General features: G+C 44.0%; 1 protein-coding gene across 4 annotated transcripts in view; it reads left to right on the forward strand.

Annotated features, from left to right (window-relative positions):
• The window catches only part of PPP2R2B (protein phosphatase 2 regulatory subunit Bbeta), a 554389-nt gene that overhangs the window by 307352 nt on the left and 228892 nt on the right, over positions 1–18145 (forward strand). The window lies entirely within an intron of this gene.

The following is an 18145-nucleotide window of genomic DNA, read 5'->3' on the forward strand; positions in this document are numbered from 1 at the left end:
ACCCAGCTCAAGCGCCAACCCATAAGTCTACTGACCACTGGGAAGTACCAGAAAGCCTTACTGGCCTTGGTTGCCTGCTCTTAACGTGTTGATGTGTTTAGCTGGTTGCATGCCAGTTGCTAAGGAAAGTGAATCCATGTTCCAAAGCAGATTCCAAATCATTTTGGTATTGCTGAAGCGTCTGTGTCTGCGTGTTTAAGCTCCACTCCTTCTTAAGTCAAACTAACGCTCTGGTTGAGATGGTACGTCTTCGGAAATCTTGTGCGAAGAGATGCAAATACTTATATCTATATGCACTGGAAGAGATGAATGGGCGGGGAGGTGCGACTGGAGTTTAAATACCCCAGGAGTATAAATACAGTAGAAGAGCTAGTCATGTTGCAGTTCTAGAACACCAGGTGATAGGATATGATATTTGGTTTAGAGAGAAGATCTAGAGGAGTAGGCAGCTGAAGAGCATGATAAGCACATTGATTACTGTTAATGCATGGAACTGTCTTTCAGACGGCATGTGGCCGTAACACGTAACAATACAGATAAAGCACCAGACGTGTGCCTAATTACAAGGCCGGCATAAAGGTAGGCTGGAGACCCGGAGTATTTACAGATTTGTAGTGGCCATCGAAATGGGCTGTCTAGATCAATCTATTCTAGTGACTGTAAAAAAAACATTCTACTTTTGGTCCTGACCCACGTTGAGGTTTCCTTCCTAGGGCAGCAGCAATGCATCATGGACCTCTCTCCCTTTCAGTTTTTTTTCAATGCACCCACCAGCATCTGGTATTTTCTTTATACAGCTTCTCTTTTCTATATGCCTAGTTAACGGCTTGTATATATGACACTAGTATATATTCCAGTCCATGACATTACAACATAGCTGATCCGGTAGATTCAGACACGGCACCAAATATTAAAATGCCTGATGCTCTTCTGTTGGTACCTAAACTCTTCTTGTCGGGCAGCCTCTTGAAAGGCTGTGTGCCTCCACCTCCCCTCCCCACCAATCTTCTGTCCCTCAAACAAATCCACCTATCATTCCCTCTTACCCTGAATCCTTTTTTCCCCATTGCTCTTTTAAATATGTGATTATTAAGGAGCAGGTACAGCACCCATTTCCTATAGGTAATCTGTAAAGTGCTCCTGTGCCTGTCCGGTGCAGCACCGCTATACTCTACGAGTTACAAAGCGATATCTTGCAAGCAGGAAATGCTGCTGGTAAATATATACTTAACTGCAGAGTTACATCAGCAAATGGGACACTAAAATCTACCATCTCTCGCGCAAGCGCACACACGTCAGCCCCCGCCCGTGATCTCCTGTCCATCCACACTCGACTCCCTAAATACAGAGAACAATTAGAAAGGAGCCTTATGGCGTCTACCTTTTATTTTCATTTATTATTATTCTCTTTTGCCTTTGGCTAAAATGCTCTCTGAATTGGAGCGCATCTCATCAAAACGTAGCGCTTGCAGAGGCGGTCATGTGGCAAAGTACCCTAGTTTTAAGGCGGGGGCATTGCTGCCCGCTGAATGTCATATGTAATGCCTTGTCTCCTCATCAGTAAAACAGGCACAGCGCAATTATCGGATGCAGGCACGCAGAATCAAAATGGGAAGTGAGTATTGATTTCTACGCTTCTTGCAATATAGAGCGGCTAACCGCTATGGTATTGGAAAATTCTGTTCCCACTCCTATTTTTCAATAAGTTAATTGATACTGGACCCAATGTAAAATTGAGAGACGGTAATGTCTGCTCAGCAGGACTGATGATAGCGTGGGGGTCATCCAAGTATGCAAGACTACAGAGCGGGGCGAATGACTACATGGCAGTTGATCGAACGCAGTCTCTGAAGGGCCAGCACGGCTGGAGCGGAGTGGCCAACGGGCCATGCGGCACATGGCGTCTGATTGAAACATCCCCTGCTCTATCGGTTTCTTATCGGAAGCATCCTTTTGGCAAATCTCCTAGATTCTCTACAGGATAGGATGTTTCTGCCACCAGAATTGAATAGTCGACACATGCTGCCAGTACGGTCCACCAGGAGTTTTCATATCCTGGTTCTGTTCACTTGGGTATGCTACTTGTTCTGTTATTATATTTTGTAGTATCAACTTGTGTCAGCTCTCCTCTAGTAGCAAAATGACCAGCAAACATATAGGAAAGGTAGTATTTAGCCCATGCAACATGACGTCCAGGTAAATACCAAAGCAGCTGACTACACCTCTATAGCCATTTTTGGTTTAGGAAAGGTCAGAAAACCTGCTCCCTCACTGCGATACATACCTCAAATACAACCCAAACAAATACAAGCTGCAGACAAGTTTGTAAGGCGGGCCGCTAAACCACCCGCACTACGAATCCCATGGACAGGATACAGTCTTAAACACCCCACTCTTTTGGACAGGGCATAGCCACTGACAGCCCCTCACTAAGCCCCACCTCGATTGGTAGACCCACAACCACATACAATCTGTACTCCAATGAGATAAGAGGCAAAGCAGTTGGTGAGCCTGTGTTATACAAGCTGTGTAATATGAAGAACACACACCCCATCACAATAGTATGAGGGCACTATGTCCCAGAAACAATACCAGGGTGACCAGGAGTTCAGTACTATAGGGACAACCATGTCTGCTTCTTTAGCATCCATATTTCACATAGGGGCCTTGGACTGAAGAACTACGGAGTAGTGCGTCAGTCGGTTCTGAATACGTGGTGTTCACGGACAAGAATGATTTCATGGACAACTCTTGAGACCTTGAATTTAGACAATGACAGCAGTACAAGCAGGGTAGATGTGTTTGTCTTGGTGAGAGGTTCTTAAGAAGGTATTGGTGTACCACACAAGCATAGTCACATGATTTCGCTCAGCTAGATTACGCCTGTATTTATAATCTGACAGCGCAATAGCTTGAGCCTTGGACGGTGTGTGCTCCTTGAGGCCCTTGAGCACTGAACTCGTCATGCACAGAAGATGTTGTCTACAACACTCATTCTCCACTAAAAGCATGATGCATTAAAGGGATTGTAGACTCACTAAAGCTATTGTGCAGTGGAACTGTTGAGCACTGATGCCAGTATGCACTTAAGGTCTTTCCCAGAGGGGCTCTTCTGCACTGAAAATTGTGTCCACTGATCCAAATGACTTCTGCAGGAGCTGTGCACTGAATCCGTTGTACACTGATGATTTTGTGCACTGAAAACCACATGTCCATAAGTCACTGTGCAGTGTAGATATTGTGTACTACATCTAGTGCATTGAAGCCTAAGTACACTAAATCCGTGTTGGACGAAATCTGTTGTGCATCCTTCTCCTATGAAAGCATTCTGCAATAATCCAATGTGTAATAAAACCATTGTGCACTGAAGAAATTCCACCCTGAAGCCCTTGTTCACAAAAAGCTTTTGTGCATGTAGTTGCCATGCCACATTAACAATAGGCTGTGGCCTTCGCTCATACATACATGCATGTAATGCTCGACACAGAACCAGAAGGTGATCGAGCGAGCTACAAACCAATATGATCCATCACTAAAGAACCTGCCATGCTACCCTAACTTCTCTAGGCCTTATCCAGCCTGGCTCACTTGTAAATTGAAAGAAACACAATCAAATTGAATGGCAAAGAGCTATTTTGAATCCAGTTAATGATTAATCCCGAACAAATAAGAAGGCTTACGTTAAAGGTGGATCCATGTAAAAACCACTTGTAGTGGCGTGAAGTTCCAATGCTGGTGTAATGCCATAAAACGCCACTTCATCAAACCCATGTCAAGTCCAACTGAGCAGACCTTGGGATGAAAAGAGTATGAACTTTCTGTTTTGGGGAATCCCTTTTAGGTAGCAAACAGCCACCGAGCCAATGTCGGCCATGAGACCCCACCCCACCTACTGTCCTCCACCCATTACACATTCAGATATTATTGGGTTTCATCTCCATATTTTCATACTGGAGCTTCGTGGTGATGAAAAAGTCTGGGTGTTGCTAAATTTACAGATTGAAAAGGACGGCTGTAAAGTGATGTAGTGGATACCAGGAGGAAATAAGATTTGGCCAAGCTGGTCTCATCCACTGTCACATTCTGAAACAAATCAGCCAGGTAAAAGGCAAACCACCCCAGGTAAGTACCGCTATAACACAAACTAATCTCCTTGGTTCCATATTAAAAGTCATGATCAGTTATATTAATTACTCAGTGGCTACAGGATCAAATTGTTATTAACAGTGACCTGTATTTGGACCAAGGTTTGAAAAGGAACGGGCATCACTGTGCCTATAAATACTTTGTTGGAGTGCAATAATTATTGAATTTGCAAAAAACGAGTCTCTTGACACTTTAACTTAAAAGGGTACAAAGATCCCACCAACAGATATGATTTTGTTTTTTACTGCAGAAAGCATCTGAAGACTGTCTATTTGCATCATCTATATCATTCTAAATATACAAAGGCTTTAAATTAAAACTTTTTTCACAAGTCTTCAAAAGCCTTATGATTGTCTAGGGACCAACTTGTCCCCTGTTTCCACAGACACGTGTACTATTAAAAGTTCAGTTGATGAAACCTTTGGGTATACTGGGGACCAGTTTTTTTGAGAAGACGCCAATGATATCCTTTACAGCACTAAGTGAGATCTCATCCAATAATTGTTAAACTGGAATTTTGTGTGAAACGGGTTAGAGGCAGACGAACATTTCAGATGTGGATTGATTGTTTTTGAAGGTGCCAAATTGTGAATGGTGGGCATATCTGGTGTTTCTAAAGATGCATTTCTACTCACAGCACTTTAGGCCCCTCAAAGGAGTCTATAGGTTGCAACAGAATCACCAATACACAGCCTTATTTAAAAGTAGATGTTTCAAAACATTGTTGCGTGCACCCCTCGGACATTGACAAAAGTGTATGCTCTGGGAGGAGCACTCCATAACGCCCACTGTGTATCGGACACAGTCTGGTAATGTGAAAAGTAGTTAATGTTTTGCCTGTGATAATCAGGCGCCTGCAATTGTAAGTAACAAATCCCAAGGCAATTAATGTTCTAATTTGCATTATATAATATAATCGCAACATGATACTGAAAAAGGCCAAGTGATCACTTACAAGCAATGTAAAAAAGACTCATAATAGTACAAATCATCTAAAAATGTATAATACAGCATGCCTGTAATATTATATGGCAAAAGTTAAAAACACGAAGCAGGACAAAATATGTATTCCTATTTGAATATATGTCTCTCAATGAACAACTTCAATCAAGCAATCATTTTGTGTATATTGCTTTAATATAGTAATAATATTGCAAAATTAGTTAAATTAGAGAAATATTTTCACATATAGTCACAACAATGAAAACCATGAATGTCTGAATATCAAAAATCAATAATATGTGAAAAAAACAAAGAGGTAATGAAGTAACACATATGTCCAAATTGAGAGACAATCAAGTGGCGCTGATCATGGGTGTCGTTTCTACACGTGTTTCAGCGACTACAGCACCTTCATCAGGAAAGCCCCCGATAACATGTCAACTATAAAACGCTGATGGTTCTAGTTGAAAATTTACACAAGGGATCAAGGATTGCAAACAAGGTCGACTAATTCAAGCATATATGTTTCTTATATGTTAATCGCGCTTGTCACGAAGAAAGGTCTCGCCATTTCTTCCTGACGGATGCGATCTACAGACTGGTCGACGTATAGATTAGTCTCTTCAGCTCACCATCGAAGAGAGTAGAGTTTCCAGTCCCAGATGGGTTTTTACATTACCTAAGAAACATATATCATTTTGCAGTTTTATTTGTATATATAAGCAATATACACAAAATGATTGTTTGATTGAAGTTGTTCATTGAGAGACGTATTCAAATAGGAGCATATATTTTGTCCTCCTTTGTGTTTTTAACTTTTAACATTTAATATTACATGCATGCTGTATCTTAAATATTTAGATGATTTGTACTAAGAAAAGTATTTTTTTACATTGTTTATAAGTGATTACTTAGCCTTTTTCAGTATCCTGTTGCAATTAGGTTATATAATGCAAATTAGAACATTAATTGCCTTGGGATTTGTTATTTACAATTGTATTTTCCCTGCCCTAGGAATAGGTAAAGGTAGCAGGGGGTCGTTATATATACACCGATACTCAGGTGCCTGTAAAATCTTCTGTTGGTTACTGTCGAGCGTATAGTAAAAATATTTAATGGCTGCACAAGTAATTATTTTTCTGCCTGCGATACCCAGATAATAAATGTGCTAGTTATTGCATTTCTGAGGTTTTTGTCGGGTCAGACATTTTATATTAGATTGGAAGATAGAGTAGACCAGACCATTTTCCAATAGAGTGGAATTAACCTGTGCTATCTCACAGAAAGGCCAGATATTGCTAGTTACTAGCCAATTAGATTCCTTGAACACTCTGGTACTTAACTGCGACATCATGATTAAATGTTGCGTTCCAAGATAAGCAACAACAGAGAAAGGGCAAGCTGCATGCGTTCCCATGGCAAAGCTTTAGCTACTGAAGGCCGAAGCCCATCTAAGTTGTCCATTACATTGGATCCAATGATGGTATGAAAACTGAGGTTAGAAAGTTGGTATGTCAGTTCATATGGATGAATATTTGCAGGAGACATTTGTGTTTAACTTGAAAGCCCCTTTGCTTGTAACAAAGTAGGGATGCTGAGCAATTTATCCTTCTGATGCTTTTCAGAACAGTACCATTCTATTGGGTAATAGTTATGTAAGCCCCAAGGGTCAACGCAACTTCAGACCATACCTAAGGGCGATGTTATTATGTCACTGTGTAGCCTCTAGTCTGGCAAATATCCAGGCATTTGAAGCAGTTGTGGTTTCGTTCAAGGATGAGACGTAGATTAATGGAACTGCCTGTCATCCAACCATGGAACCAGAACCATATCAGCAAAACTGCAGTTGAAACGTGGAGAAGACCGGCTCTGCCAAAAGGGTTTGGAGACTTTTAATGACGGTCCTTTCTTGGACCTTGGTAAATTAGGTAACTATTGATCTTTGGTTCATTAAGACTTCTAAACCCAGAGTTAGGTTTTTGCCTGGAGACAAAATAGTTGTTATTTTTATGTCCTGTGGCCTTCTAGCATGGTTAAATGTTTGCCTTACTAGCTTTCCTAGTGTCAATAGGATTAAATCCACTGATTCTCTGGTTGACACTTAGTGGGCTTAGAGAAATAAATGGGTTATTTTTGTGTTTGTTAATATTGTCCATTGCAACCTCATCTATGGTGATAAAGGTTTTTGGTCGTGTCTTGTAATCCTATGCTTTTTGCCACCACTTAGTAATTTACTAAGACCCCCATCAGAGTGGGTTGGGAAATGGGTGGTTATTTCTTCACCCCTTAAGTTACCAACAACAGCGGTAATTCTGGGAGCAGTGAAACTCCTGACCATTGTAAGTTGAACCCTGAGGGTCCATTAGGAAAGGAGGAATTACCAGTTTGAATTTTTAAGTCTAAGTCGTAGTTCTTCTTGTAGTTCCCCATTTTGTCCCAGACTTTCGCCAAGGGATTTTGGCTGCATGCAGCAGCCCAAATCTCCAGGCAAAAGTAAACCGATCCGTTCTGGTCCCTCTGATCTTATAACTCCAATCAGTCTTGTAACTACGGTTACCGACTCCATTGGATTGGAAAGGTCACTTCTGCTGAGGGCCGAGCATCTTCATTGCTTAAAAAGGCATTCCATAGAGTGGACTGGAGATTGCGAGAAGCATTCCCTTAAATATAATAAGTCATGGAATGTGAAAGAGATGAGGGCAGGGTACGTATAGATGCCTATGGTGGATTGGTGATTTTGAAGATGTAGTTTGCCTAGACGATGAGTTGGATAAGTAGGCCCTAACCATTATTGTGCACGGACCCTTGCAGTGGTGATGGTATGCAGTTGGTCCCTAGTCTTGGAGTAGACGCAGACAAAGCTCACTTGCTGGCTATTTGGGTTTATGATTGGAATATTGATGTCTAGCGACAGGTTTTTGAATAAGGGGAGTTTCCTACTCTATTTGGAAATAAGTTTAGCAAATGTAATTGTATAGTTTATATTTATAATTTTAGTAACCAGCAGTGTAAATATTGCTATTTGTTAATGCATCTGTCCATGAAGTTTGGCAGACTGCCATATAAACCAGATATTGACTTGGATATGTGACATGGGTAGATAAATGTATTCAAAAAGTGATGAAAAATCTTTTGTCATATAATCTGTAGGCAGAGTGTGCCACAACAGACGCGCATGTAGGAGTGTAGTCTCGGAGGCCCGCCTTTGGACCTGGGGCCTCCAGTGCCTGGTGGAAATGCCGATCCAGATTCCCTCTGACCGAGAACACCAGCCACCCCTGCCCAGTGTTGGCCTACTTTGTCCTTGTCCAGGTGGTATAGCTTGAGTTCCGTGGAACTAAGAGCATGGTGCCCACCTCTGGGCATGCCTGTCACCTTAGGGCACTGCGCCGTGGAAAACACAAGAGTTCTGGGTAGAATGTTTGCTGAAAGTGTCAGCGTTTGTGTGCCTATTCAGAGGTGAGTGACCTGCCTTGGCAGTTTGGGCAGGACTGTACTTATTGGAGCATGACAAAGCCTGATTTGCATAAAGCTTGCCCCTGGCACAAAGGACAAAAATGATTGGCTGGAACCACGGGCCCACGCGATTACCAGTGGCAGAGACTTTCACTCCACCCACCACCTTTGTGTTTTCCTTGGCCGATAATAACATCTGATATTTAAGCTGTTGGAATGCATCTGCAATTACAACATGAAATATGAATGCAAAATTACTAAATTGAACCCAGTTGGGGGAAAAGCAATGCTGTGCATATCTTGCCCGCCTCCATGTTGCTCACAGGAGAGGCCTGTTCAAGCTTTGTTCCTTGAATGCCAGATTTTTTTCACAGTCCTTAGCATAACATTTGCGTCTGGCGCGTGTGAGACGGCCATTATGCATATATACATTGAGCGTCGCTCCACATTCGCTGCCCCGAGGGCCTCGCCGGGCCTTTCGCTTGTCTGCGCCCAAGCTGCTTTGCAGCAATTCGGGGAACTCTGCGGAACGGCATACATCGCCGAGCACGGTTTTGCTGATTAAAGCATCCATTATCCCGTTTAATGTCTGCAAATTACTGTCAAAGAAAACCATTCGGAAACCAATTGCGTCCCTCGAAAAACGCACGAAACTCTTCGGCGGGACAGGAAGGCATTCATATGTTACCCACTCAGTTAGCTGCGTCATTTGCAGCAGAGCACACAAATGGGCGATTTGCGATGCTGCCGATTGATTACGATGGTGATGTTTGTATGCATTTAGTACATGTTTGACGGGAAACATTTAATGTAAGCTTAAAACAGCTGGTAGTGTGAATAAACGGAGAGGTTGCAGTTCTTACAATAGACCGAGTTTGTTGGCTTGCACGTGACCCCAGTCACAACGCAGTAGGCTGTTCTATTGGGGAGAAGGGGTCGTGCGCAGAACCCCCGCCACGACAGCAACCGCCGCCCCCCACACCCGCCTCCCGCACACACACAGCGTGGCGTCTTCTAAGTGCTGCAGCTCCCACAAGACACGTTCCTCCTACCGGAAGTAACATATATCGACGCTTCCTCTCACAAGCAAAGGAAGGCGTAGAAATATGCCCAAATATTTGAAGACTAGATAATTTACTCTTCTAAGCTCAGTTTCAAAATCTATAAGCAAGGTGTATATATAATACAGTGGCAACAAGCGTGGGCATGATAGTGCACACATGTGCAACACGTCTGCATGCTCAATAGAGTCAGTAGGGCAACAATAAAAAGCCGGGTAACTTCAACATACAGAGGTCAACAAATACTATCATTTTTTCGTCTTTTTGCTCCAAAGTAAATGAAGAAGCACCGTGTTGCGGCGATAACTTGATGCAGCGCAGTTTCCGTGTCCGCCGTGGACGTCTCTACATGTTACTGTGAGGTTCTACTGGCGTGCGGTATCTCTGAAAGGCTGGACCACAATCTTGTGTGTGCCCTTACAGACAGGGAGCAGCCATATGCAAATCAGAGCTTCCTCTGCCTCAAAAGAGACAGCTGATCTTGGACTGGAAGGCCACATCCCATCTGGACGGCAAGAGACTCCTCCAAGGCCCTCTCAGAATAAAGGCCATGGCAGCCAATCACGTCTGTCTCTGCCCCATTTGACTGTCTCTAAAACTCCGCAGCCCCCTAAGGACCCATCTGCTTTCAAGTCAATGCTTTTTTTGCAGCCAAGAGTGAGAAATGTGTAAAGGGACGTTTTCTCAATTGTATCTATTATTCAGAGCTCATCGACGCATTTATTCTCCGCCAGTCCTTTAATTAGGGAGCGTGAATCTGTAAGTCTCGGAACAGTCGAATGCAGTAGAGACTCGTGTGCATGAATGTCTGCTCGACATGCAGTGATCTGTGTTTCCCATGAGAAATGTCTGATCCTTTTACTTTCTTCATTAATGGAGTGCAGGAAGAAAGGAAGCATTGTGCATGAGAGATAACCCTGGACTCCGTTCTTAATGTGTAAAAGAAAATAGGTGCCCGGGCCCTCAGGAGGCCACTGCAACCTGCACCACCCATTGCCCATGCCAGTGCTGCCAATGACCGTAGCAGCACAACTGCTAACCATCACACTCCTACAAGTGTGACAGTTCAGAGCATTCCAGGCCCCCAAAGCTATAAGATGAGCAAGGGCTGCAGGTAATAGTCTTTTTTAACATATATTGAATTAGTAAAGAACTGTTGTGGTACGCAGTCTAAATCAGACAAACAGCCCGCCATGTGGCAGACTGTCATAAATGCCGGTGCTGCCAATTAAGTGCCGATGCTGAGAACCGGAAACCACTGGCTCAAATTAAGCGCTGCCTTCACTGTCCTTTTCTCATGAGTTTGATTTCGGAGGCTAGCTGAAGCAGTAACTGGGCTTCTGGTTAGAGTTTGTCCAGTGCCCCTAGTCACAGACCACTGGATAACTGGACACTAAAAATGTATCTTTGTGCCCGTTCTTTGGCAACCTAAATACAATTTTCCTGTGAGCGGCAATCCCTGTTAAATTTTGGGTGATGGGCCTTTGGGTGTTTAAAGCAGCTTTGTGACATTTTGCTGCAAAATCTGAGCACCCAGGAGCTCAAACTCACTGAGATGTCCCCCTAGCGCCTGGGCCTGTGAGAAACCAGGGAACGTGTCATACTTGAAACACTGCCACGTTATTTCTGGCATCGGTAGTTTCATAGACTGAGGTCTGCAGAAAAAGATATTGTAAGAGAGCCGGTTTAGAAAAAGATAAATTGAGAGAGCCGGCATCTTACTGTTTGCACAGACAGCAGACATTTCTCTGTTGCTTTCCCTTTAGGATAATTGAGTCCAAATACACCCTTGCTAGTTCAGTTGTGGTATTTTACTGAGCTGTCACTGTAAAATTAATATCATATCCTGGCCCAAATGTTACTAGAACCTTCTGGTGTATTCGGTTGTTCATCATTGTAATCGACCCTCCTTATTTTATATGGAAGAACATGTTCTTTTATCTAAGTCATGAAGCTGGACTTTCATGCTTGCGTGTATTAAGTCCTAGTGTATCGCACTACCAGACCTTCCACAACCTTCTGGACTTGGCAGTCTGCGGAGAGCGAAGTGTACCAAGGGAGTAACTTGGTTATCCAGCAGGCGTGTAACAGATCAGGCAGCGGAACTAAGAAAATGGCTCCCGGCTGCTCGTTTCAGTTATAAGGCGCGTGCAAATTTGCTTGCCTCAGCATTTTGCCTCCTGGATTTGCTCACAATATAGTGCTTGATGATGTCTGCTTCGTTTTGCACATGAAGATTTCCTTTTTTTAGGATTCCCTTTATGCAGCAAAACTGGCCACTGGAAATGTGCCCATGCATAGGCTTCTTGGCGCACTCGCACATCACCGCAGGTTTGGGTAACGGCCTAGACTGGCATCCGTCCAACACGCGAAGTACTGCAAGCTTGGAAGGTGAATGAGGTGCAGAAGAGAAAGCCAAGCACTGCTGCCAGCCTCCGAGGAGCCTTGGAGGGACCTGGAAGAGCATGAAAGCGCGTCTCCATTGGAGGAGGGTTGTATTCCAAAATGGCTCCCGCCTCCAGAACAAAGAGCAGGCAGGGCAGGCACGGGGGGAAGTGCGTCACCAGCCTCGCGTGGCTTGCTTCACAGCACCAGATGCTGAGAGGGGTTTTGAGAGTACATAAAGGAAGGCCTGCCGGATCGCAATGCATATATTGCAATGTGCAGGCATTGGAATCGCATTAGTGATGGCGTCGTTCCAGCACGTGCTCTATAGGCTTCCCGTAATGAAAGGCAAATGAGCCAAGGTTATGTCCTCTCCGGCTTTCCATCCCTGCAGGAATTATCATACGTCAGTCAGGCCTGTCACGCTGCAGAGCTGGACAGCCCCTATGGTCTGTCATCTATGCACGTTTAGCAATACTCAGAAGGCTGAAGACGCATGTATTTCATAAACTATTTTACATTTTTTGACAATTTCTGCTTTGTATATGCATTCTGCAATTAGCAATACACCCAGTTAATCTATTAGCTACGTGAAGGTGCTGACAATAAACAAGCATTGTTCAAGGAAATGTCCCACAGTGCGCCTCGGTGCCATGCTATGTGCAGAAAGCAGTTTGCAAATGTAGATTTACAGCGTGTTTGACACGGAGTGTAAAGCCGACCATTTAGGTTGACTGTTTTGTAAACGACACTAATAATGCATGCTATGGATATTTAATTAGAACTACCGAGTAGCCATGCATCACATGTGCGGCTTCCTAGCTTTGCATTTTGCATTAAGGGTCTTGCAGGCTCATATTTGTATAGATTATGTTTGTGTTGCACAAATGCAGTGGGAGACCAACAGGATCACTTCCAACGGGACAGGATATTTGTGGCTGATGAAGCGTGTCATGTCCAGATGTAATGGGCTATAAAGAAAGCAGTCTTTCTGAACCGCAGGAGTGCTGGGACAGGAATGATGTGGACTGGATTTTTCTCCAGATAATGGATGGAAAAGGCTCGCCTTTTTTCTTCCTTTTTGCAGATTTTATAAAGGGGTTTGCAAAATCCACAGATATTTTCTGAAGTACTGACACATTAATAAGATATTTGGACAGAAAAGAGATATTTTGGTGGTGTGATTGGTGTTCATGTGACTTTATTGGCAAACATTTCTAAATATGCTATTTGGACTAGTTCTGGCTTTACTAGGAAGAATTCTCCATCTCGTCGTAGTTTACCTTCACACTAGCGCCTTTTGATCGATATTATTTTTGATTTTTTTTTCCTCTGTCATCAGTGTGGCAACAAACAATTGATGTCTACTATATAAATGTCTAACACTATTTCTCGTAATATGTTTTGGAATCTATCACCATGTCCTAGACATTCATCTTGCATACCTAGATGGACAGGACCACTGGGAGAAGTCTTTGCACATCACTGCATCTAAAAACTGCAAAACTGCAGTCAGTCACAACTGGCATGCCCTTCTCTATGCCCGTCTCTCATTCTGGTGGTAAGATTGTTCCAAAACAGTGCAAAGTGATGCCAATGGCTGGAGGTGTGAGGCCTGCTTTTTTATTTTAAGAGGTCATGACTTATTTTTCATTAGACTTTGACCCAGAGCAAGAGAGAGGGGCAGAACAGCAGGAAAGCAGTCACAGAGATATTGGGATGACAACGAACCAGCAAGAGTGAGAAAAGGAGGCAGGGAGGGTAGGATGGTGGAAGAAAGAGGCATGAGATGGAATCAAGATCAGGCAGCCTTGGTATTTGGCAGCGTTGCCAGAGGTTTCCCAATATTAGCTTTGGGCGCCTGCATCTCTTTTTTCAAACTAAGCCCGGTTCCTAAGGGAATTTCACTGACCTTGTGTCGGTGCTTGTTGTTATTTGTGTCTATGAACTAATAAGCCATAACGTTGTGAAGCTCTTCGTTGATGGACATGAGGGTAACTCCACAATGAAAATCCCCATCAGCTCTAGATTGATAACTGCATTCTTGCACCCATCTGGGACAGGTGCAAGTGAAGTACAGATATAGGAGTCCGGGTCCAACAGTGTGCATCCTTTCGTTAATCTGGGATAGGCATTTCATGGCCAGACCAGGTTAACATCCATCCTGTGGTGCAAAAAAGTGTGCATTTTGTGGGCATCCGCATTTGCATAGGCACAAATTTAGATATACATCCACAAATGTATATTTTTGCCACTTTGGTCATAGCTTGATTAGAATTTACAATTCTGCATCCATGAGTTGTACATACACAAAGTATAAAGTGCATTGACTGAAATATGTGGGAGAGTATCCTACAAAGTATTCAGGAAACGCAATGTATAATAACATTGGAATTGTAATGGCATTCTGTAGCACGTCAAACCTTGTTCCAAGGCGCTAAAGGGGTAGCATGCTACACTGTGGGGCGGATGTGATTGGAACGGTGTTGCATTTGCTGTGGGGCTTCTTTTGGTGTTGTGCATGGGGGACCAGTGTGGTGCTCTTGTGTCTTGGATTTCAGCAAGTAATAGTGTGATGGAGGAAGAATGAGTGAGTAATAGGTCATGCTCATTTGTGGTAGCTGGCTGACCTATTTTACTCTGCGGGTCTCATATTGTTCGAGGTTTATCATCCACCTCCTTTGTTGGGTGCAGAAGTGAAGACATCCATTATGTAAATCTTTTGGGTCTGGGGGGACAGAGCTAGGATGGTGATCGAGGGATCTATCTAGATGGTCTGCATCAGTCATTCCATCCATGAGCTGTTGTAGTTCTCAAGGAATATGCAATACTTTCAGGTGTCCAATTTGGGATCTGGCGCGGGGTAAGAGTAGGACCTGCAGGGACTGACTATATTAAAGTCCTCGAGGGTTGCTGGCCAGTGTGGCAGACTCTTCATGCACTGAGTGTCCTTTGGGCATTAACTGGCATTGGGTGGGTGGATTGATGGTGGATTCCTGTTGTCACATGTGTATCCTGAAATATTTCTACAGATCTATGCCTGTTTGGCACCAAAGATCTGGTCTGTTCTGCTAACCACCAGCCCGGCTAGCATTTATGAGTGCAGCTGAGATGGTATAAATGTTGACCAACCTGCACCACTTACATTCCCACATGGTACTGTCAATTATGGATTTTTGTGGCACTGTAGGACCGTGTTCTGTTTATGACCCTGAAGGATTTTCCTTTTTTTTAATGCCAGGGTGCAAGTCGGTTCTGCATCTTTATATGCAGAAGAACCAGGTGTTTGCTTCATTCCTAATCTTCAGATAGTCTTGCGTATATTTTTTGTGTCTCGGCTTGCAAGAGTTCCAAAGTTGTGTTGCCTCTCCAGGAAATGCTGTTCCACCAATTGACGTTTTCTTAAACAAAAAAGATTTTTTCAGATACTAGACTTCAGTGCGGTGTTCTCTTCTGGGTAAAGTAGGATTTAGCTAGTAGGAACCATAAACTTTTCCCCTGGATGTTTGGAGACAGACAAACCACTGTGCTGTGTTGTCCATCACTTGTGCGCTAGCCGAGAGGGATTCCTAGTGAAATGGACGCGCTTTAGGCCGTGCCAACATATATACCCTGCATGAGCAGACATACTCATTCTATGCCTCCTGATTACGTTTCTCTATATCTGATTATAGAAAGAGGATACCACACTGAGCAGACCTTTTACTGGTTTACAGATGAATAAACAACTCTTTGGCTCCGCATGAGATTACGGAAGGAGAATCCTCTGTTTCTTTCACTGCATTGCATTTCCCAAATGGATCATTACATAGTCCTTGGAAACATAACAAAAAGTAATTTCCCTATTTACTTTACTCTGTATTAAATTAAAGATGGATAATCTTTCGAATACTTCACCCTGTGTTAGATTGCATTAATCCTGTAGTGGATTACAGAAGGTTGCTGAAAAATATTTCCTGTATTCAATTACCTAAGTGGATTTTTTTCATTATTTTCTCCTGAAATTGATTACAGAAGGAAATTCCTTTCAGATGATGAAAGGTACCTTTTCAAGATGGCTACATAATTCACAAAAGGAAACCAGCCATTCGTTAGCATGCAAGCAGACCAGTCTGCCATGCTTTCACCGTAGACCTTGTGGCGTGATGCACGCTTTGAAAATAGCGGAAGGATCTAAACCACCAGATTCCTGTGTTCTATCCTGTATTAGTTCCTCATAGTGTAACTAAAGCCTCTCACACTAAAACTAAGCGAGCATTGGCAAAGCCAAAAGGTTTGACGTTGGTGGTCAGTGTTTGCCGTTTATCGATGCTTGTTTTGTATCGGCATGTTTTTTGTAAACCATTATTGCTGTGACCCTTGCAAATGTATAAAAAAAAGTGTAAAAGAATCAATATTGTTTGGAGCTCAAAACACGCACATTGTTTTGTAGCTCTGAGGACTGAAGGGAATTTATCATGCAGTGCTTAGATAGAGTGGAAACAGACAGGATGTCTATTGTCACCACCAACTCCTACCTCAGAACCCCAGGACAGGCCCAGAAACAACAAAGTGTCCCAGTTTCCCCTGCACAAAGAGGAAACTAGCGCCCATACCGGAGTCTATCCATGCACTTTCTGTGTTGAGCGGCAGTTGCGGGGGTGGGAGGTCCACAGGCGCAGTTGCCCCGGGTGCAAAAGTCTTAGGGGTGCACATTTTTTAAGAGAAAGTATAGCGCCCCTAACCTGTGGACTGTTAACACTTTCTCAGCGAATGGTCCACGGGTTAGGGGAGGGTGCAATGTTTTCTTTTTAAAATTTTCTCCAGCCGCTGGCCACCCACGCTACACCGCTGCTGAGTGGCACTAAACATTGGGCGAAGAGGAGGATGCAAACACTGTGACAAAGGATCCGGCCGGTGACCCTGGCAGTGCACTGCATTTCCCTGTTTCCAGTGCACCTGTCTGCTGCAGTACCCACTGGCACTGACTGACCGCAGCATTGAAATGGGCCAAAACAAACGCTTGTGGCTGGAGCTACTCCCAGAAAGCAAGCTGGACACTGCTTACAAAGGGCAGTGCTTAACTTGTAAAAAAAATAAGTGCCAGGGCCCTTGTCAGGATGCCACCTCTGCTTGCACCGCACAGTGCCGCTGTCAGCTCTACCAATCACATTAACACAACCAGGGCCGGACTGGGAACCAAAACCGTCCCAGGCAAAGTGATCGGCCGGCCCTCCATGGAGGATGGGTGGGGGGATGCGGCCGAGCTGTTTGCCAGGGCCAGTTTCGGCCGATTTTGTTACAGGGGGCCGATATTGCAGGCTCCCGGTAACAAAAACGGCCCCCTGGGGGTCCAAAACAGTCCCTCACCTTGGTGGCCCACCGGGGAAATGCCCGGTGCCTGCTATGGCCAGTCCAGCCCTGAACACAACTACTAACCATCTCACTCCTACAAGTGTGACTATTCCAGTCCCCCAAAGCTGTAAGAATGGCTTTGGTTGCAGGTGTTAGTTATTATTAATGAATAATAACTTAAAAAAACAACTATTGTTGTCCTTGCCTCTAAATTAGACAAACCGAGTCACCACGTGGCAGACTGTCATAAGTGCCAGACTGTCATAAGTGCCGGTGTTGACAATTAAGTGCCGGTGCTGAGCACCGAAAACCACCGGCTCAAACTAAGCACCGAAAGGAGCGAGATTTCCCATCAGCACGACCAGCGCCTGTTCTGTCACAGGCTGCAGGTGCTCTGCTCCTGTGTGGACGGCTCGCTCTGCTCCTGTGTGGATGGCTCTGATTGGCCGTAACATTGCGTCAGACAACACGGCGGAGAGCACTCTTATTACAGCAGTGATTGATGTCTTCAGTGACCTTGTTCTTTTTTTAAGCGGATTTCATTCAAGTGGGCGTAAAATGGGGTGGAGGGTGTTGTTCTAGGTTTGTGTTCTGGTGCTTCATGAAGGAATATGAAGTAGGATAAAATTCCGATTCATCTTTAGAAGAGTGACGCCTACAATTGCTAAATGTAGGTAAGGAGGCGGTTACGTATTCGCGAAACAGTGGCCTGCTTCAGAGGCGCACTCTGTTATTGACCCCCTCAAAGGATTGCAGCCCGGTCGTCGAGTAGTGCTGTTCCCATGATCAGCCTTGCAGAGGTGGACTGGTGCTGTCCCTCT

The sequence above is a fragment of the Triturus cristatus genome, chromosome 7, assembly GCF_964204655.1.
Source record: "Triturus cristatus chromosome 7, aTriCri1.1, whole genome shotgun sequence".
NCBI lineage: Eukaryota > Metazoa > Chordata > Amphibia > Caudata > Salamandridae > Triturus > Triturus cristatus.